Raw genomic sequence first — 22,152 nt, 5'->3', positions numbered from 1 at the left:
TTTTTTTCTTGATAAGCACCACATTAAAACCATTTTTACTTGAATTTGATTTTTTATGCTATTTCGGTATCGCAGAGTAAGATAATGATAGAATACGTGTTTTCAGATGTATTACCGGAAAACTAATTTTTGGTCCAAAAACATGAGCAAGTCTCTTTAAAGTACAGTAAATACATCGATGTTCAAAATAAGGAAGTGTGAATTCAAGTCAAGACTTTTTTGAAAAACGATACGTTAGTGTTAGTGTTATGCAATCTGCGTGTCTTTTGTTAGTCTCTGCTAGACCTTAGATCTAAGACAGACTTACTTAGACCAAATTTAATGTGCAGGCACCAAACTAGGGATGGGAGATGGGAGTGAAAGGCGGGGGGTGCGGCTGCGGAAAAATTGAGATATTCTTTTCAGAATAATTTTAGTGCTTGTATAGCTCCTTACCTACCACACAAAGAGTCACCAAATTTTACACAAATGTTAACTGGCATATGAAGTTGTGCATACGAGTCTCGTTTATACATAAATATATTAATGACAGTGTTATGGCCCTTGACCTAGTCAGTAAAAAAATGTTTTATTGTTATTTTGTAGCACACATTGCCCTTTAGCAACCATTGACGTTTTTCACAACTTTGCTTATTCTACGTAATGGTAACCACTGCCCCAACCCCAGCCCGGCGTGAGTGTGGGGGATAGCGGGGGCTTTACCAGGGATTGGTCCAAAGGCCCCGATATTCCCCGGGGTGTGGGCAGTGGTTACAAATCACACGTGCATAACTAGTGACTTATTGCAATGGACATTGGAACAAGTAAAGTTTGAAAAATATTTTTATCAGTCGGGCCAAACGTCATTTCAAACGTTTTCGCATAAAGATCAATTGGTTTGGTTCACATTTAAACCGATCTTACTAATTCCTTGCCAGAATCTACGTCTCTAAAAGTCTAGTTTAAAGCTTGGTTAAGTGGACACAAAAAACTAAGTCCGATATTGATGAAACTTTATCAACCACTACTGTACTAGTTTGTGTTTTAATTGTTTTTATGCGGCGAAAGTGTGCCTCTTTGCCACATAAGAAAGTCCTGTTTATGCGTTGAAAATCACCACATAAACATGTGTCGTTACAAAGCTACCGCATCAAAACGAGGTCATTTGTATACAACTGCTTTATGCATTAAAACGAGGTCATACGTATACCTCTGCTTTATGAATAAAAACGAGGTCATACGTATACCAGTGCTTTATGTGTCAAAACGAGGTCATACGTATACCACTGATTTAGGCATCATCACGCGGTCATACGTATACCTCTGCTTTATGAATCAAAACGAGGTCATACATTTAAGCATTCAAACGAGGTCATACGTATACCACTGCTTTATGCATCAAGACGAGGTCATACGTATACCACTGCTTTAAGCATCAACACGAGGTCATTTGTATACCACTGCTTTATGCATCAAAACGAGGTCATACGTATACCTCTGCTTTATGAATCAAAACGAGGTCATACATTTAAGCATCAAAACGAGGTCATACGTATACCACTGCTTTATGCATCAAGACGAGGTCATACGTATACCACTGCTTTATGCATCAAAACGAGTTAATGCGTAAAGCACTGCTTTATGAATCGAAACGCGGTCATACGTATACCACTGCTTTATGCATCAAAACGAGTTTATGCGTAAAGCACTGCTTTATGCATCAAGACGAGGTCATACGCATACCAGTGCTTTATGCATGAACACGAGTTCATACGTTTACCACTGCTTTATGCATCAAAACGAGGTCATATGTATACCACTGCTTTATGCATCAAGACGAGGTCATACGTATACCACTGCTTTATGCATCAAGACAAGGTAATACGTATACCGCTGCTTTATGCATGAACACGAGGCCATACGTATACCACTGCTTTAAGCATCAAGATGAGGTCATACGTATTCCACTGCTTTAAGCATCAACACGAGGTCATATGTATACCACTGCTTTATGCATCAAAACGAGGTCATACGTATACCATTGCTTTATGCATCAAGACGAGGTCATACGTATACCACTGCTTTTAGCATCAAGAGGAGGTCATACGTATACCACTGCTTTAAGCATCAAAACAGGGTCATACGTATACCACTGTTGTATGCATCAAAACGAGGTCATACGTATACCACTGCTGTATGTATCAAAACGAGGCCATACGTATACCACTGCTTTAGACATCAAAATGGGGTCATACGTACTCGTTTGTTAAAAAAAATGGCTTCTGAAACTATCTGGAGCCTAAACCCGTATTTATTATCGTAATGTGACATTATACTTTTATATTTACAGATTTGTTCTCACTGTGACGGATATCAGCACGGCGATGAGAGAAAGTACAGACTCCTTAGAATGCCCTTTTGTTGTAAGACATACTTTGTATAACGTGAAAACATGGACAATGGAAGACCATATGTAAGTACGAAACCTCTGGACACAGGCATGTTTATGGATACGAAGACAATTTGTTTGGTGACATTGTCGTCAGTTCTGTCTGTTGCGTTACTAGGGGTCATATGTTGTATATTACGAATTAAATTGTCGAAAAAACGTAGAAGACGACCACCTTCCAATAGACAGACTTTTGCAGATGGGGAAAGACTTACGAATCGCATGAATAATATGAGTCACCAACAACTTCACTACTTTCCTGAAAGGGCATCAGTAGTTCCATATCAGGTTGACAGAAGACAAAACCGCTTGGAAAGTCATACGCCGAATATTTTCATTATTCCAAGACCCAGATATGAACCCAATACTTACCAAACTTGGTCAGATGGTTCAAGTGCGTCCAGACTATGCTCAGGTGATGAAGACCGGCGTGTGTTCTATCCCGGTAAAACTTCTGTAATTAATCCAATGTACGGAGAGGAGGATGACGCATCGTCTCATATCATCCCCTCATTCTTACTTAGAGACCTTTATGTTGTCACAGAGCGAAGTTCAACCAAAACAATTTGCAACAAGCAGGTGGTCAGTATATGTCATGAAGTGGACTATTTAGGAGACCTTTTGATATTAGACAATATGGGTATATCATTGAAAGTTCCGAGAGGAGCAGTCAGGAGAGGAGAGAGGAAACGAATTGCTCTTCTTTTAAACTGGGATCTTAGTGACAATCCTAATATGGAAAATACCGAAAGCTTAGTAAGTCCTGTGGTATACGTCGGTCCACATAATCTGAAGCTGGAAAAGCCCTGTGTTCTCACATTCCGCCATTGTGCTTTTGACACAAGACAAATTAAAGTTCTTAGGAGCGAGACGGATATAGATAGTGCCAAAGACTGGAAAGCTATGTGTGAGAATGACGGACGGTCGGACAGTTGTTACCTCACAGCGGACGAGTGTCAATTGACTATTGACAGTTTCACGCTTTACACCTGCATCCAAACGCCCCATGAAGATAACCCGGGCAAGAAATGGCTTCAGATAGCAGTTTTTGCATGTCCGTTGAGAAGAAACAGAAATCACCATCAGGTAATTACCACAAATTCTTTCGAGGTTAAACAACGCTAACATATATAATCAAAATACAGTATAGGGGTACATTCCGTCAGTGAGGACCGGTATTCGCTCTCAAATTGCCGATATCGTGCGCATCCTTACGAACTATGGCACAAGTGTCCTAGTAAAAAAACTGCGATCGTTCGAACAGTGGATCGGTCGAACAGTGGATCGGTCAAACAATGGATCGGTCGAAGTCGAGGCTAAGCCCCGACCATTATTCCTTCTGCTTTTCATATAAATTATACTGACGATGTATCGAAACCTAAAGAAGTCGAGGGCTCGAGCACCATTGTCGGTCCCAAGAACACAATTCATGCGCAAAACCATATGATTACCTCTAGGTAATATCTTCACATTTTTTTCCGAAAACGTGTTCCAAAATAAACGAACGATTTCAAGCCCTAATTTCTCGAACAGTCTTAAAGGTGCTCTCCCAAATCAGATTTACCTAAATTAATACAATCGATCTAATATACCAAAAAGGATGAACACATGTCGAAAACAATGGTTCTTATGAAGGAAACCGGGTTTAAATTGAAACTTTGATTGATTTATTAATTTGAAAAAAAAAATGTTGCAGTAAACACGGTATTTCTACCTTATGAGACGATAGTAGATCGCACTTAATCGTTTAGCACTCAACAATCATTTAATATTTGTGCGTTTTAAGCTAGTAAAAACACGGTTACAATCTTGTTAGCAGTAATTAACATTTTCCATTAATGCTTTATTTAGTAAAAAAGTAGTTAAAGGTTTATCACTCAAAATATACGTTTTTTATACATATGTATGTATTGATTTTGAATATGAGTGTCACTTTAAGTAGCTTATTTCAATAAGGCAAAGAACACTCTTAATTTGGAATTTGATTAATGAAAAACGGTTTATTGTGATTGTCCAAATGATAATTTATCTTAAGCGTAAACTCTTTTGAAGAAGTAAATATTACAAAAATGATTAAAACACAAACATATTGAGCTTAGCTTAATCCTGTTATAAGAGACTTAAGAAGTTTCGAGAAATTGGGGCCTGGAGGTATTAACATTTTATATACTCAAATAGATGTTTCGATAAAACTATTATACGGATTGTAATACATTCAGCTATAATGCACGTATCGATAACGACCTGATATCTTTATTGACACATTCCTAAAAGCCTGTCAAATATTTGCTCTCAATAGATGACTCATATATTTTTTTTATTGTTTACATTTGGAAATGAACAGGTTTTAATTTACATTTAAAGCCCTTCCACCAAACTTTTGTGTGCATTTGTAAATTGTCATTGACAGCGCGTCAATCTTAGGCGTGAAACACTAAATTATTGGTGTCACTTACCCCCGACCGACCCTTTTTTTCTGTCCCACCCAACACTTTTTGCGTTTTGATCGTTTGGATCGATATGTGGATATTCTAAGAGTTTCCTAAATAAAGGATTTTTTTAGTGAACTTGTAACGGGGGTTGACTGTAGTGATACACCCTGATATAGGTCGGTATGGTACACAATCCCTGTTCTTAAAAATATAATAACAAAAAAAATAGAAAAGTTTCATAAGGTGATTAGTTTCATTAAACACTTCGACAAACCTGTTTTCAAAATAATGTTTTGATAGTGCTCCGTCAGACGGCCGTATCGTGAAAAGGTTTGTCGAAGTGTTTTAAGAAACTAAACTTTCAATCAAACTCTGGTAAACGACTGAATGCGGGGCTCCGTAAGCGGCGTAGACGGCGCTATGTTTCATTTAAAATGGTGAAAAAATAGTAAAGTGATCTTTGTTTAAGGTCTTCATTCGAAGCAAAATGTTGCCTTCCGACGTAGCATTTATGACACAACTTGTTGCATGGTATACAAACAAAGGGTTTGTATGGTACAGAAAAGAAAAGAATAGAAAAAAGTTATGCCTACTTCCTTTTTCGAGATGTACGTAGAAACAAAAGATATTATTTCTGGCCTTACTATCGCCAATAAATTCTGCAAAGATTGCTTCTTGCAGCGAGTGATAGACCCCTGCATTGAATCATATTTTTGCGATAAGATGCTAGTCGTATTCAAGCGGTGACCTGTGATTGTGTGCAGACTGCTTCAAACCTTATCTGGACAATTGCACAGGGATATTGTAAAACATATCCATTTATCATCCGTTACCGGGTAGTTTTGGAATGGACAAACAAACGAACATTGCGGATTATAAAACAGAACTTACACTTTTAATCTTAAGCCATGAAAAAGGCGACTTCTTTCAATCTCAAGGATTAAGTTATCCGATGTAAATAGAAACTCGTCAGTTTATTCAGACATCGGCGATAATGTTAGACTTTGATACCATGGTCCGAATGTTCAGAACTTAGTTAAAGTTAACAATGTGATTAACGACATTGGGCCGAATGTTCAGAACTTTGTTAAAGTTAACAATGGGATTAACGACATTGGGCCGAATGTTCAGAACTTTGTTAAAGTTAACAATGGGATTAACGACATTGGGCCGAATGTTCAGAACTTTGTTAAAGTTAACAATGTGATTAACGACATTGGGCCGAATGTACAGAACTTTGTTAAAGTTAACAATGTGATTAACGGCATTGGGCCGAATGTTCAGAACTTTGTTAAAGTTAACAATGTGATTAACGACATTGGGCCGAATGTTCAGAACTTTGTTAAAGTTAACAATGTGATGTACGACATTGGGCCGAATGTTCAGAACTTTGTTAAAGTTAACAATGTGATGTACGACATTGGGCCGAATGTTCAGAACTTTGTTAAAGTTAACAATGTGATGTACGACATTGGGCCGATGTCACGTAACGCTAACGCTCAATTAACTTTCGTGATAGTTCGTTCAGTAACCAACCAACAACTGTTCAAGTGTTCCAAGTCTTTATTGTTCCACGTTCTTTCTAAGTATAATAATCAGTATATTATAAAGTATCATACGGGCCATATGTCTAGTCCACGCCCAAAATCTAACCTAACTAAAATGAGTAACATGCGTTCATATATACTGCTGATCTCGTCCAGTTTGTGACAGGTATGCATATCTAATATCTTATTATAGACGAAGGGATGTATTCTATAGTCATGAACTGTCACGCTAATTGGTCTAATAGCCAGCGGCTATCACGAACTGTCAGCATCTAAGTGTATCTACATTTGATCCCCATGATGGAGTATTTACTTTTTGATACAAATATGGAGTATTTACTTTTTGATACAAATAAATTTTGAATTCTATTATTGATTTTTGGTAATTACTTTAAAGTGTTTCATACGTAACTTTTATGTTACGTAACACTTTAAAGTTGATACGTAACGACGGTTACGTGACATTCGTCCGATTTTTCTTAAAAGAAATATTTCATCATGGGAATTATTTCATCTTACTTAATATATTTTAATTTAATTTCGTTTCGATATCTGAAACCAGAGAAAAAAATTAATGTTTCGTTTTGCCACCAATAATCCTTGCGTTATACCTTTTATCCCAATAATTTTTTTCCAATAATTTTTATCAATTTCAAGCGGCGCAAGCAACGCGTTTCCGCCCTAATCTTATTTTTAGGAAGTGTCATAAAGAGGTGATAATTATTTCGGTAAAGATCGGAGAAACTATCATTACTTAAACCCGCAGGGTGAATTGGTGTCAAAGTGAATTGCTCGCGAGAATGATGACACTTGCTAATGATGAGGTGTCAACAGGAATGGTGTTAATGTAGACTTTTAATCTGAGAGAAATACTCTGCGGTATTTAACTTGAGAAAAACTCTGTCAACTATAATTGATTAATGATAAAGTAGATGATTGGTAACAAAAATTTAAAAGGAGATGGTGAATATGAAGGTACGGTTTTGTTTTGGTTTTTATAAGAAATATGAAGAAAACAAGAATACATGCACATAAATTATACCCGAAACCAAATAAGAAAAAAAAATAATCAACAGAAACAAACACAATACACTAAAATCGAAATAATAATAATAAATGAAGTCAACACTTTCGAAAAGTCACTGAAATTGTCCCTTGTCGACACTGTTGACGTCTATGGTAATGTTCGTGGATGGTGACCGTGGGCGGTCACTCGAGCATCCGGAGCACGTCCATGTAAGCGGCAATACCGGAAGGATGGGCGAAGCTGCTGGTCCTTGAGGCGGCAGCTCTAGATGCGCTGTGGCACGTGTCCAAACGCTTTGGAACACGGCCCGTTTATTGGTGAGGGCTCTCACCGATCTACGAGAGACTGTGGAATCGGAGCAGCAAACGCAGACATGGAGTTGGCGTTGGGCTGCTACAGGGTGAATTTTCTCATGTACTTCAGTGAATAAGTCCATAAATAGATAAATGATTCTTATGTACAAGTTCATTAATGATGTCCATCACTATTTCTGCATCGGAGTTTTCGATCTCGTTATTGACAGTTCAAAAGCAGAAGGTCCCGGTGGCTGTCAACAATATTAATTGTGGCCCTCAGGGTTTAATTCCATCCGATCCAAGCAAGGATAAAGTCGTTGGATGGCTTCGGACATCGGGTGCGCAGCCGACGTTGATTGGTTGCAGATACCCGGTTTTTCAGGCCTCGCCTCTGATTGGGCGAGAGTAGATTCCTCACTGGCCTTGTAGACCACCTGACTGTATTGTGGGTGTGGTTTGGGACGCGATCGGTCAGGAATACATTTCAGAAAGGCAGAAGGATATTTACAAAGAATGAGAACGGTCACACTGACAAGCAGAACACCAGCTGCTATGATTGTAATTATTTTCCATAGTGGCCACCCAGAGGATACGTCAAGGACAGAATTGGGTAAGTAAATTAATTTATCCATTAAAGCTCTTAAGGGAAGTTCGTGTATCTGTTTCAATTCATCAGGCATTTCAATTTTTGAGACGTTAGTAAGAATTTTATGGAGAGGATCCCAGATTCGAAGTGATGTGAAATTGGGAAGTACTTGATAATGTTCATAATTATTTAATAGTAGTCTTGAGCTATTTGTAAACCATGACCCCAGTGTAAAATGTTCATTATACGCTTTGCAGTTCATTTGCAACGATAGCAAGCGTAAAGGAGCTTCTACTGTCTTTTTGCTATGAGTTTGAATGGAGTTTTGGCATATGATTACAAATGTTAAGTCCGTTTTGGAAGCGATCATCCAAATACCATCATATAGATATTCCGCGGCTGGTAGGCGTTTATTTGGTCTTGTTATGGTAGAGCATTGACTTTTGACTTTATTGTTTGTTTCATAAATAAGGCTGTAATACAGAACTGGGATAAACTCATTTGATAAAGCGCCGAGCGAACTTCGCAGAAGGGACTAATGTTTTGTACACAAGATTGTAATTCAAATTCAGTTAGGATGGAGAATTGAGTTCGTTTTTTTTAGTAATCATTCGCGTAGAATTTATTAATCTCTGATCAACTTGATCAAGAAAGTTTGCAAACACCTTAGTGTCAAATGCCGGTGTTAATTGCCAGTGTGTTTTTGAAACATCACTCATGCCAATCGCGAACCAGAGTACAAGGTAATTAAGATAATTCATCCTTGTTTCTGAAAATAGATGATTAATATAATTGATAACCATCAATCATTAATAATCGAAGTGTAGGTATTTACAGTATTTACAAACAATTACAGTATTTTCACACAATTACAGTATTTTCACACGATTACTGTATTTTCACACAATGCACTTATATAGTGTGAAGTCTTTTACATATGTCAACATTCTTAAAGCAACTCGTAGTCGCAAGGTGTAGGTGTCTGATGTTTAGCACATCGTATTCATAAGAAAGGTATTGTGATTACAGCATAACGGACAAACATTTTAACATTGTTTTTATCGCGTTCTTTTTATGCCTCGAATCCTTCTTATGTTTTTTGACGTTAAGTGGGGGAGCTGAAACAGCCTCAATATTCATTGCTTCATCGTCGCTAGACTCAGGGGTTATCAGATTATCAGAATCAATATGATTTGTATCTGCGGGTGGGTTATTTAGATTGATGCCGCTCATAAGAGATTCAGAATCAGAACTGCTTAGAGTATCATTTGTCACCTCTGTTGGCATCTCTGTGACTTTAGATTTATTTCGTAGAATCTTTTGGAGTTCTGCGAGGGGTATTTCATTTTCACTATCAGAATCGGTGCCAAGTTCTTGCTTAACTCTTTTTGTTATAGGAGGTAAATTAACTTGATGGGGTTCTGAATCAATGGGCTCAGAATCATTTGAATCAGAACTTGATAAATCACTTGGTGGGACAACATAGTTTGCTCTTCGTATAGGTCGTTTATTAGTTGTTTTGGGAATTTGCCATTCGTCAATTTTTGCATGTCGTATTTGTTCAGCGTGCACTTTAACAATAGAGTTATCAAGTTGGTTTTTTATTAGGTAGGTTAGTGGTGATTTCTGTTCGATTATCCGATAATACGGTTTCCATTTAGCATCCAATTTATTATGTCTTTGAAAGTTCTTATAATAGACAGGGTCATTTAAATTAAAGCGTATGTCTTTGGCATTCCTATTTGCATACTCTGCTCGTTTTCGTTTAGATTTTTTAAGCTGTCTGCGGACTTCTACAAATGCCTTATGTTGCGCATTAAGCATAATTTGATAGTACTGTTCTCCATGGTATTTCATTCTGGGCTTAAGTAGATTATCGATTGGAAGAACCGGGTCTCGATTAAAAAGAAGGAAATAGGGTGAATGTTTAGAACTCTCTGATGTTGAAAATCGCATTGCGGCCAAGGTCATGTTAAGATGTACATCCCATTGTCGGACATTACCCTCTACTAGTTTTGATAAAATGTTATTGATAGTTGCATGAGATCTTTCATTTTGACCGTTCGCCTGAGGGTGGTAGGTGGAAGTTTTTACATGATCTATGTTTAATTCTTTCAGAACGGCCTGGAAAGCATCGCTAGTTACTTCGCTACCATTGTCGGAGATTAAACGAAGGGGAGTTGAGTATCTACAACAGATTTCTTCTACCAGTAAGTGTATTAAGGTATCTGAACTTTTGTCAGGTGCTGGAAAAGCCTCTACAAAGCCTGAATACATATCTAAGAAGCAAATTATGTAACAATTCCGACTTAGCGTTTGGGGTAGAGGCCCCTGGACATCCACAGACACTACTGAGAATGGGTATGGTGCCATGTTCAGGCGGTCTTGCATGGGTGCTTTTATTTTGGTTAAATTCCGACTTTGACAGGTAACGCATTTTTCAACATATGCGTGTAATTCTTTAAACAGTCCAGGCCAAAAGTATTTTTGTTTAATGGTTGCAAATAACCTTTGGCTACCCGGGTGCCCGTTATTATCATGATATTGCGTAATGACTAAAGGTGTTAAATGGCTGGGAATTACTAATCTCAAATTTGGCTCCTCATCGGCGTTTGATAAGTAATACAGAATGCGGTCTATTTCAATATATTTATTCTGCTCCGTTTTGCTAGGCTGACCATGTCGCAGTTTCATCTTTAATTGTAAAATATTGGCATCAAGATCTTGTTCATTAGCCATTGACATACTTTCAAATTGTTTCACTGGTTCTACGAAAGAATCTTGTTCCTCATATTCTTTATCAACAACCTGTTTTTTATTTAGATAATGGGAATTGATGGCGTTGACTTGCTTAATATTCTCTGGAACATAATTTTCGGAAATTTGAAAGGTGTTATCACTTATATCCGGTTCGTAATCCGTGGGTGGGTCAATTTGGATAGTATCGGACGATGGGGGGCGACTCAAGAAATCTGCTATGATATTATTTTTTCCGGGTATATATTCGATTTTACAATTATAACCAGCTATGCCTAACGCCCAAAGTTGAATTTTCTTGTTTTGCATGGGAGACTCTAAAAGATATTTTAAGGGTTTATGATCGGTCCTAATAACAAATTCAGCATTGTGTAAATAATGGTCTAATTTTTGTAATGCGTAATGTATGGCAAATGCTTCCTTTTCCACGGTACTCCACCGCGTTTGTGTATCGGACAATTTATGTGAAAGCAGATAAATTGGTTTTTCATTAGCATAATCCCCAATCTCATTTTCTTCACATTTTTGTGTGAGGCATGCTCCGATATTTTTATCTGAAGCGTCTGTATATAAAATGTAAGGCTTGTTTATGTCCGGATAAGATAAGTAGGGAATTTTCGTCAGATTGTCTTTAAGTAGTTGAAAACTTCGTTCACAGTCTGGTGACCAAAAGAATTTGACTGTTTTCCTAGTTAAGTTAATCAATGGCTCAACCATTTCGGAATACTTTGGACAAAATCGGCGGTAAAAGCCGGCAGCTCCCAAGACTGACCTAACATCTCTTACACATTTAGGAGTTGGAATTTGTCTAATTGCTTCTACTTTCTTAGGGTCTGGTCTGATTCCTAATTTATCAATAACAAAACCTAAGTACTGCGTTTCTTCTTGCATGAATTGACATTTCTTTAGTTTTAATTTGAGTTTATGTTTTTCAAGTTGTTGGAATACTTTTTGGAGATGTACCAAATGTTCTTCCTTTGTTTTTGAAAATATTAAGATATCGTCTAAATACGCAATGGCAAAACTTTCACAGCCTTCTAATACTTGGTTAAGTAATTCTTGGAATCGTCCAGGAGTTCCACAGAGTCCGAAAGGACAAGTATTAAACTCATAAAGACCTCGGAATCCGGTCGTAAAAGCAGTCTTTTCTTTATCTTGTTCTGCAAGTTTCATTTGGAAATACCCTGATTTAAGATCAAGCGAACTAAACCATGAACTTTTACCTAAAATAGCCAATATGTCATCTATGAGAGGTAAAGGATAAGATGTGGGTTTTGTAATTTTGTTTAATTGTCTGAAATCTACGCAAAATCGTTTAGTGCCATCTTTTTTATCTACTATTACAATGGGAAAACTCCAAGGACTATGTGACTTCCTAATTACCTTTGCCTCAAGCATTTCGTCAATTGCCTTGTCAATAATTTTCCTATTATTCAAAGGTGTGCGGTATGGTCGTAATTTAATTGGGGGGTGATCTCCTGTCTCGATTGTCATGGTAACGGTGTCAGTTTGAGTAAGATCGGAGTCGTTTTTAGCGAAACGTTTTCGATTTTGCATTATAATTGGTAAGATCGTTTCAGCATGATCTTTGGGTACTCGTAAGTCTGTCAAAATTTCATCATCAGTCATTGGATTACCTTTAACCGAAGTATTTTGAACAGAAGCAATCTCTTGAGCCTCTAATTTTTCAATTTTGCCTATAGCACTGCCTTTCCTTAACTTAATTGTTTTATGAGTGTTATTTATAATTGCAATTGGAAATGTACGTTTGCTTTGAAATTTAACCACGGAATTAACAATTACAAGGCCTGGTTCAGAATCTAAAAATGAATTGTTTATGTTTTTAATCTCATAACATTTTTTTGTATCTATATTGGGATTTGATTTTACCTTACCATTTAATAAGTACTTTGTTTGTGGTTTCAAGACAGTACATTTTTGAAGTCTCACAATTGATGCAATATGTAAATCTTCTTCCAAAGGTACATAACTGTCATCTATGCGCATACATTCTAAATCAAAATAGAGTCTTACCCCGTTTTTTGATAAAAAATCCCTGCCTAAAATGATATTTCTATTTATGTTTGGGACAACATAAAATTCGTGCACTTTGTGAACTCGGCCGATTTTAAATTTTAGTTGTACTGAGCCATCAACTTGTAGCGAATTGCCGTTAACTGATTGTAAATGAGCGCGTTTATTTGAGAGTTTAGGTTTGTTTTGTAATAACCTTAGGGCCTTTCGACTAATTAAACTAACTTCAGCACCTGTGTCTACTAAACTTCTAAAAGAAATGTTTCCTACTTTTATCAGACATGAATTTGGATTCCCACAAATTGCTATAGTGAATGTTGACATATGTTTTCTCCTATCACCGACTTCTTTATGATAAGAGACTCCTAGTTTTTTTGATTACGTGAGGCGTAATATGGTCTCCTGCCATTTCGACATTCCCTTTGAAAATGACCCATTTTCCCACAATTCCAACATTCAATCTTTGATTTCCAATCGTTATTTGGCCTATCACTAATTTGGTTATTTTGAACTTGAAATTCTTGACCTATGGCATTTATTTCGCGTTTTCTTGATTTACAATCTTTTATGTTATGACCGGGCCGTCTACAGTATATGCAGTATTTATTTGGTCTTAAATGATCAATTTCCATAGGTTCATGCCTATCATTGATGCTAATATCATGCCTGCTATTTTGACTCGGCGCATTACCTATTCGAAGATTAAATCTAGTTCTAAGATTTTGTTCGTTTGTTGCACTACGCACCGCGGCTTGAAGAGTATCTGGATTTTCTCGCATTACTTTCATTTTTAGGAAATCATGTGCCAAACCATCAATAAAGAACCCTATTAGTTGCCTTTCAATAACTATTAGGTCGCCGTTATGACCTACAAAAGCTTCTTCCGCCATCGTTAAAAGTCGTTCTGCATATATTTGAACATTTTCCCCTGGTGTCTGTTTTATTGCCCTTAATAGACAGAAAGCATGTTGTGGATCTTGTACTTCCGAAAATCTTGATTTTAATTCCCCTTTTAGTGTTTCCCAGTTATCATCAGGGTTACTTTTTAGATATCTTTGTATAAAATCACTAACTGCATTTTTGCTAGACTGATAAGCTACCATTTTTAACCTTTCGCTATCTAGACCCGTAAGAACGCCGTATTTTTCAATATTTTTTATCCAATATTTGAATTGTTTCGTATCCCCGTCAAAATATGGTACTACTTGTGCTATACTCTGAGTGCCTACTACAGCCGAAACATTTTGTAATTGTTCCCCTAAATTTTGAAAAATTCTGCTAATATCTGATTCTGCCATTTCTCTATGTTATCCAATAAAACCGAAATTGTCACTCACCCCTTTTTCGTTTCAGGTGGTCTAGTACTTCGCCGTTGTGTTCCACGTCAACCTTGCTCTTATCCTTGGTCAGCAGGCGCCAAACTTTTACGTGTCACGTAACGCTAACGCTCAATTAACTTTCGTGATAGTTCGTTCAGTAACCAACCAACAACTGTTCAAGTGTTCCAAGTCTTTATTGTTCCACGTTCTTTCTAAGTATAATAATCAGTATATTATAAAGTATCATACGGGCCATATGTCTAGTCCACGCCCAAAATCTAACCTAACTAAAATGAGTAACATGCGTTCATATATACTGCTGATCTCGTCCAGTTTGTGACAGGTATGCATATCTAATATCTTATTATAGACGAAGGGATGTATTCTATAGTCATGAACTGTCACGCTAATTGGTCTAATAGCCAGCGGCTATCACGAACTGTCAGCATCTAAGTGTATCTACATTTGATCCCCATGATGGAGTATTTACTTTTTGATACAAATATGGAGTATTTACTTTTTGATACAAATAAATTTTGAATTCTATTATTGATTTTTGGTAATTACTTTAAAGTGTTTCATACGTAACTTTTATGTTACGTAACACTTTAAAGTTGATACGTAACGACGGTTACGTGACACCGAATGTTCAGAACTTTGTTAAAGTTAACAATGTGATGTACGACATTGGGCCGAATGTTCAGAACTTTGTTAAAGTTAATAATGTGATGTACGACATTGGGCCGAATGTTCAGAACTTTGTTAAAGTTAATAATGTGATGTACGACATTGGGCCGAATGTTCAGAACTTTGTTAAAGTTAACAATGTGATGTACGACATTGGGCCGAATGTTCAGAACTTTGTTAAAGTTAACAATGTGATGTACGACATTGGGCCGAATGTTCAGAACTTTGTTAAAGTTAACAATGTGATGTACGACATTGGGCCGAATGTTCAGAACTTTGTTAAAGTTAACAATGTGATGTACGACATTGGGCCGAATGTTCAGAACTTTGTTAATGTTAACAATGTGATGTACGACATTGGGCCGAATGTTCAGAACTTTGTTAATGTTAACAATGTGATGTACGACATTGGGCCGAATGTTCAGAACTTTGTTAAAGTTAACAATGTGATGTACGACATTGGGCCGAATGTTCAGAACTTTGTTAAAGTTAACAATGTGATGTACGACATTGGGCCGAATGTTCAGAACTTTGTTAAAGTTAACAATGTGATGTACGACATTGGGCCGAATGTTCAGAACTTTGTTAAAGTTAACAATGTGATGTACGACATTGGGCCGAATGTTCAGAACTTTGTTAAAGTTAACAATGTGATGTACGACATTGGGCCGAATGTTCAGAACTTTGTTAAAGTTAACAATGTGATGTACGACATTGGGCCGAATGTTCAGAACTTTGTTAAAGTTAACAATGTGATGTACGACATTGGGCCGAATGTTCAGAACTTCGTTAAAGTTAATAATGTGATGTACGACATTGGGCCGAATGTTCAGAACTTCGTTAAAGTTAACAATGTGATGTACGACATTGGGCCGAATGTTCAGAACTTTGTTAAAGTTAACAATGTGATGTACGACATTGGGCCGAATGTTCAGAACTTTGTTAAAGTTAACAATGTGATGTACGACATTGGGCCGAATGTTCAGAACTTCGTTAAAGTTAATAATGTGATGTACGACATTGGGCCGAATGTTCAGAACTTTGTTAAAGTTAACAATGTGATTAACGACATTGGGCCGAATGTTCAGAACTTTGTTAAAGTTAACAATGTGATTAACGACATTGGGCCGAATGTTCAGAACTTTGTTAAAGTTAACAATGTGATTAACGACATTGGGCCGAATGTTCAGAACTTTGTTAAAGTTAACAATGTGATGTACGACATTGGGCCGAATGTTCAGAACTTTGTTAAAGTTAACAATGTGATGTACGACATTGGGCCGAATGTTCAGAACTTTGTTAAAGTTAACAATGTGATGTACGACATTGGGCCGAATGTTCAGAACTTTGTTAAAGTTAACAATGTGATGTACGACATTGGGCCGAATGTTCAGAACTTTGTTAATGTTAACAATGTGATGTACGACATTGGGCCGAATGTTCAGAACTTTGTTAATGTTAACAATGTGATTAACGACATTGGGCCGAATGTTCAGAACTTCGTTAAAGTTAACAATGTGATTAACGACATTGGGCCGAATGTTCAGAACTTCGTTAAAGTTAACAATGTGATTAACGACATTGGGCCGAATGTTCAGAACTTTGTTAAAGTTAACAATGTGATTAACGACATCGTTGTTAACTTTCACATCTGAAATATTTTCATTACGTGCTCACATATTTTAATATTGAACCAGCTGGCTCAAATCTTGTTAGAAATACTGCAGATCACAAGTGTATCCATTAAACCTCTAGAGCACTAACGGTTTGAAAGTTATCATCGGTGACCTGAACAATGTTGTTAACTTTTGAACGTGAACTATTTGATGATCGGCTAACATATCTAAATATAAACCAAAGTTCAGCTGAAACTGTTACCTCAAAACGTGTTAGAATGTAGCAGATAACAAATGTATTAATTAAACCTCCAGTGTGGTAACGATTTGAAAGTTGGCAACGGTGGCGTAAACAGCGCTGTCAACTTTAACAAAGATCTGAACAATCGACCCCATTTGTTCTAATCATCTCATATAATTTTGGTATCATTTTAACACTGGATATTGAAATTTGCTGAATATGTATATATAAAATATATGACTTAAAATGTTTAATAAGGAGTTTTAATAAGGAGTTGATAATCGATTGTATCAGTGTAAGATAATACAGTCGAACCCCGTTGGCTCGAACTCCCGGGGACCGGCGGAAATACCTCGAGCCTCGGAAAATTCGAGCCAAGCGGTAATGCTTAAATTCAGTTTAAATAAATCGGTCCTTTACATCAACTTCGAGCCAACGAGGAATTCGAGCCAAGAAACTTCGAGCCAACGGGGTTTGACTGTATATATAACCAAGTGAGCACCAACAGCTATATTTTCCACGAGCTGTTTACGAGGCTTAAAATATTACGATAAATATTAACATTAGATACATAACTATATATATTTTTATCCATACGTTTCATTGGCAATCGACGTTGTAACCCGATTTATATATGGTATCACAATTACATTTAGCATAACTAGGGCTTCATTTAGGGGAATGTTGATAACCATGTTCTAAGCATTAAACAAATCGTTTCACATCACAAGGGGTCACTGTTTAATGGGCTAGCTTAAACTTTAGACTAAAACTGCTTGCAAGCTGCAAAGGAAATTTTAAAAGTGTGGGGAGAGGGAGGAGGGGGGGGGGGGGGGGGGGGCTAAAGTGTTTAATCAGATAAAGTCATAGTTCTTTTGAAAATCTCAATGTCGTTAAATCAGACCTAAAGATTGGCTATCAATTAAACAAACAAGAATCACACGCGACAGCACACATGTGCATACATCATTTACATTTTAACTTAATTATTTTACAGCAATTGTGACACTAGTTTTACAGTTTATAGTTCATCCACTCTCGTTTGCACGATGTTTCGCGGAAGAGTGATATTGTGTCGTGTTGGGGGTGGTGGGGGGGGGGGGGGGGCGGAGTACCCGGAGGAATACCAAATTCACTTGCGCCCAGGCCTGGAATCGAACCCGGGTCGGGTCGCCCAGGTGAAACACGTGTGATTTTACCACTGCGATAACTTGACAACATTCACTTACATAAAAAAAGCATTTGTAATCATCATAATACCATGCTTTAAACATGTTTTATACACTATCGTTGGTATCACTATCACATTTAGCATAACTGTAAACATTGGCTATCAATTAAACAAACAAGAATTACTGGAAGTCAACATTCATCATGCACTATCGATACAACGATTTGGCATTTGTCCCATTACATGTACCTTTATACAGCATGACTCGTATAAGCAGCATATAAGTGTGAGGTTGATAATTCATAGGCTAGTTTAAACCTCCAGTGAGCTCCTTTATTACTGACCGTTCCATGGCGGTAACCCCTATGTTGGTGTGAAAAGTTAATTACTCATAAGCTAGTTTAACCCCCCCAGAGACCTCCTTTATTACTGACCGTTCCATGGCGGTAACCCCTATGTTGGTGTGAAAAGTTAATTACTCATAAGCTAGTTTAACCCACAGAGACCTCCTTTATTACTGACCGTTCCATGGCGGTAACCCCTATGTTGGTGTGAAAAGTTAATTACTCATAAGCTAGTTTAACCCCCCAGAGACCTCCTTTATTACTGACCGTTCCATGGCGGTAACCCCTATGTTTATGTGAGAAGTTAATTACTCATAAGCTAGTTTAACCCCCCAGAGACCTCCTTTATTACTGACCGTTCCATGGCGGTAACCCTTTTGTTGGTGTGAGAAGTTAATTACTCATAAGCTAGTTTAACCCCCCAGAGACCTCCTTTATTACTGACCGTTCCATGGCGGTAACCCCTATGTTGGTGTGAAAAGTTAATTACTCATAAGCTAGTTTAAATCCCCAGAGACCTCCTTTATTACTGACCGTTCCATGGCGGTAACCCCTATGTTGGTGTGAAAAGTTAATTACTCATAAGCTAGTTTAACCCACAGAGACCTCCTTTATTACTGACCGTTCCATGGCGGTAACCCCTATGTTGGTGTGAGAAGTTAATTACTCATAAGCTAGTTTAACCCCCCAGAGACCTCCTTTATTACTGACCGTTCCATGGCGGTAACCCCTATGTTGATGTGAGAAGTTAATTACTCATAAGCTAGTTTAACCCCCCAGAGACCTCCTTTATTACTGACCGTTCCATGGCGGTAACCCTTTTGTTGGTGTGAAAAGTTAATTACTCATAAGCTAGTTTAACCCCCCAGGGACCTCCTTTATTACTGACCGTTCCATGGCGGTAACCCCTATGTTGGTGTGAAAAGTTAATTACTCAAAAGCTAGTTTAAATCCCAAGTTACCTCCTGTTTTACTGACCTTTCCATGGCGGTAACCCCTATGTTGATGTGAGAAGTTCTTTACTGATAAGCTAGTTTCAATCCTCAGTGACTTCTTGTGTTACTGAATGGCTGGTACAAAACAATAAACATGATCCCTAAAACATTATGCGTTGGTATTTTTCAGATCCGTGTTTATTTTCTCAACAAGACGAACTGTGCATTACAATGGGCCATTCAACGAGAGCAGGAATTTGGCGGGAAACTGGTTTGCCCCGAACACGTGTTTCTCTTCGACGGAAAAGACCATGATATGCTCACTATTACTAAGTATGATTATATCATTCATTTATTTACCAATCAATTATAACCACGCCCCCCCCCCCAACCCCAGGTCCGGAGAATAGCGGGGACTTCGACTTTCGGTCCAGCCAAGCCCGGGTAAAACTGCTGGTAAAACCCCCGCTTAATGCCCCCCCCCCACCCACCACAGGGACCATCGGAAAGGCCTATTCCGCGCTAATTTTTGGTGCGAAGAAAAAAACACCGCATTCACACGGCACTGCAGGGCCAACTTAAACGTAAAATCACGGCCCATTTTCCCAGCTATCCTCTGTATACCCTCGGACCTGGGGGCGTGGTTACAATTGACTGGTGCATTACAGTTGGCATTAACAGCACACAATACATACACTCGGCGTAATAGTTAGATGACCTGAATTAAAATCTTAATGATTAAGAATGGGCGGAGTGAGCAATACGAACGAGCCATTAAACAGACTTAGAATACAACCTCATTGGCTGACACATTGTCAATGCAAAATCTGTCGCAGGGAGTGTATATCGGATGAGTGGGCGCGGGCGGACTTTTATACACCTGCGAAAGTTGTAATTCTTAATGATTAAGCCTAGTACTTAATGAATGCCTGTCAGCAATTTCATTGCCCGTACATGTAGGTTGTATTCTACGTATAGGTTAGAGTAAATTAAGTAATTTCTGCGTGAATAAGTAACCTAAGGGAGATGGGCGCTGTTAAGCGATCGTTATTTCTTATTCACGAAGAAATTACGTAACAAATTCTAATCGACTTAGTATTAACCCCTCCGAAATTGTTTCAGTTTAACATTTTGCAAATAGCATGCGCCTGTCAGAAAGACCTGTCAATCGGTACATGACCACCTCCCAAAGATGGTGTCATTAATCCAGTATTGGCACTGCAATTGCTTTGTGTATTTAAACAGTAGGCGTGGCTATATGCGCATGCGCAGTAATAGCAGCTATATGCGCATGCGCAGTAATAGCAATTTAATTAATCTTGAAGACCCGTCTTCAGCATAATTTACTATTCTTCACAAATAAGTAACTTAACATTTTAAAAATCTAGCGCCCCTGATTGGCTGAAAATGTAGGACAAAAACTAATAAAAAGTTATGTTCTAGGTCAGAGGATTGTAAAATCAGAAGTTCAAAGTAAATAAACTGATTACAGATTACAAAGTCAAATATTTGGTCTACTTTTTGGTCCGTATTTTCGATGGGTTGCTTTATTAAAACAATATTAAATATTATTTCAATGTAACGTACTCTTTCGGCTCCGGGGGTGTGGAGGGGGGGGGGGGGAGCACGCCTCACCCTTCATAAAATCGTCTAAGTTAATAAACGCTAATGTTTTCGTAGGGAAGTACCCACAAATCCCATGCCAACACTTAAAACCAAATATATTTGGATTCTGATGGAGGAATGCAAGTCAACAGGTTACGCCCCTAAGTTACGGCTCCGCTAACGTCAAATCCTAGGGCCACCCCTGACATTATCAGGACAGCATGAGGTAGAAAAATGTTACCGCTCCTGTCTATCCGTCAAGCTGCATTATATTGATGTAAAGGCTGTAATGATTTGTTGAATATTTGCAGGGGCGTACCTAGGCATACTACAGTACGTCCGGGCGTACAAATCCATCTTAATTCCTCCGATTGGGTGAATGCTAAAAGCGCGTGATTAGAAATAGCAAATATAGATGGCAAAGTGGTTTATATAACTTGTTTTGTTTGTCAGATCCCCTGAATGTTGGCGAAACAGGTCATTCATCTGCGAATTCTCTGAAATATTTCCTTAATGGGGGGGGGATACCCTTCCCGTCCCACCTAGTTTAACATATTGATACCAAACTAATGAAAGACCTTCAAATATCGATAGCTCGCTCATGTGTACGTACGTGTAATTCAAAATGCTTCAGGTACGCTTATGATTTGCACCGCTAATATTTCCGAAGGTGCAAATGATAAAGGCGTAAAATCAACGGATTGAAACCTATTCATTTTCCTAACTTTATATTGAAGTATCTAGCCTTTTCACAAAGAATGCATTTGCTATGAGTATAGACGGTTTATAATCTATAACGCTGGTAATCTTTAATCACACAGACGGCTCACTTAAACCAAATGCAACGCTTGTAACAATTCAATGATCTAATGAGTATTTAAAGCTGTCCTATCGCAGATTGACCGTTTGGACAAATTTTTATTATTTTTGTCTTGGAATGAGCCAAATATTGTGTGAATGTATTTAAATCGTTGATAAAAGACTGCTGGTAAAATATCAGGTAGCATTTTTAAAAAAAATATACGGTCGAAAAAAATACGGTCGAAAATTATTGTTTTGTCGGTAAAAGCGTTCCTAACGCTTTAAGTAAAAAATATGCAGTTTTCCAAACAAGTTAGGTATATTTA

At 37.7% G+C, this 22,152-nt stretch overlaps 1 pseudogene; it reads left to right on the top strand.

The window, feature by feature from the left end:
* Positions 1-22,152, top strand: part of LOC128205646 (uncharacterized) — a 41,318-nt pseudogene that overhangs the window by 14,033 nt on the left and 5,133 nt on the right.

Source organism: Mya arenaria, chromosome 10 (genome assembly GCF_026914265.1).
Source record: "Mya arenaria isolate MELC-2E11 chromosome 10, ASM2691426v1".
NCBI lineage: Eukaryota > Metazoa > Mollusca > Bivalvia > Myida > Myidae > Mya > Mya arenaria.
This window is presented reverse-complemented; position numbering and strand designations above follow the sequence as displayed.